Raw genomic sequence first — 1507 nt, 5'->3', positions numbered from 1 at the left:
GACAATCATGGCCGGCGCTCAAGAGCAAGGGCTGAAGCTGCTGGTGCCGCGCAGGGGGGTGAGCATATACGCCATCCGCGTCCAGATGGCGCTTGGCATGAAGAGTCTGGCTTACGACTACCTCCCCGAGGACCCCAGGTGCAAGAGCGACCTACTCCTCGCGTCCAATCCCGTGCACAAGACGCTGCCCGTCCTCATCCACGGGGGCAGGCCCGTCTGCGAGTCGCTCATCATCGTGGAGTACCTTGACGATGCATTCCCCGGCAACGGCCCCTCCATCCTCCCCACCGACCCCCACCGCCGCGCCGTCGCCCGCTTCTGAGCCGACTATGTTGACAACAAGGTTTGTTCCCTTCCCTCTCGTCTAGCTAGTTTGAGCTTGAAGAATTGGAGTTGCATCCCAGAGGGGCCGTTTTGTTGCCACAGATGTTCCCTTCGTGCATCGGCATTCTCAGTACGGCAAAGCAGCAGGAGAGAGCCGACAAGGTGGAGGAGACCTTGGCGGCGTTCGGGCTCCTAGAAGACGACCTGGCAGAGTGCTCCAAAGAAGGAGAGGCGGAGGCAGAGGCGCCGTTTTTCGGTGGTGGCTCCATTGGTTCCTGGACATCAAGCTCGGGTGCAATATTCCCTGGTTCGAAGCAATAGGCCGCCTTGCTGGCATGCCGCCGTTCCTAGACGCAGCGAGGACACCAAAGCTTGCCGCGTGGACGGGGCGGTTCAGGGCCGCCAAGCCGGTCATTGCCCTGCTGACTGTGGTGGACAAGGTGGAGGAGTACATCACATCGGTGCTTTATCCAAAGTGGAATGCTTCGCTCACCATGCCGTCAACTAACTAGAGGTCGCGTCGTCATGGTTTCGCCCGTCGTTGCACTGCCGCTGCTGTGCTCGCCTTGTGATCAATTCGGTCGTTAGTGTCTCGTCGTCAAGTCTCCCTGTTTTCACGACGGTGTGCATGCGTGCACTGTGTTCGATCCGAGTTGCTGTTTCTTGAATAAATCAAGGCCACTGCTAGCCGTAAACCGGCTGATGTTAGGGATTTCCTAAATCCTAAAAAGTGGTCGAGTGCTACTTTGTCTTAAAGAGCACTCGGGCTCGTGCGACGTCCGATCGAGATCTTACGGTCACGCGCGTTTTCCAGTGGGCTCAGGGGAAACCGTCGATGCGCGCGCCAGGTGTCCCCTGGTCGTGGTGGTCGAGACCCGTTGGTTCTCGAGTGCGTTGCTTCTCTCATCCCCTCTCCTGTTCCTCTCCACTCCCCCTCCCATTCGGAACTGCCCCGAGCCCAGCGACAGATCTCGCCCCCCAACTCCTCCCCCAAATCCAGCGCGAGAGCAGCCGGCGGCGTGTCGGCGATTCGGCGCTTGTCTTCCACCGGAGCTAGGGCGGGACAGAGGGCGCGGCGTGAAGGAAGGCGGTGCAGCGGCGGAGACGCGACCGAGGAGAGACGACGCGCTGCAGGCCGCGTCAGAAGGAGCAGCACCGGAGACTCGGCAGTCCACTGGGCAGA

The 1507-nt window shown here is 60.6% G+C and overlaps 1 pseudogene; it reads left to right on the top strand.

Annotated features, from left to right (window-relative positions):
• Positions 1–6: 6 nt before the first annotated feature.
• Positions 7–1027, top strand: LOC119345093 (annotated as a pseudogene).
• The last annotated feature ends 480 nt before the right edge of the window (positions 1028–1507 follow it).

This window comes from Triticum dicoccoides, unplaced genomic scaffold (assembly GCF_002162155.2).
Source record: "Triticum dicoccoides isolate Atlit2015 ecotype Zavitan unplaced genomic scaffold, WEW_v2.0 scaffold204618, whole genome shotgun sequence".
NCBI classification, from domain to species: domain Eukaryota; kingdom Viridiplantae; phylum Streptophyta; class Magnoliopsida; order Poales; family Poaceae; genus Triticum; species Triticum dicoccoides.
This window is presented reverse-complemented; position numbering and strand designations above follow the sequence as displayed.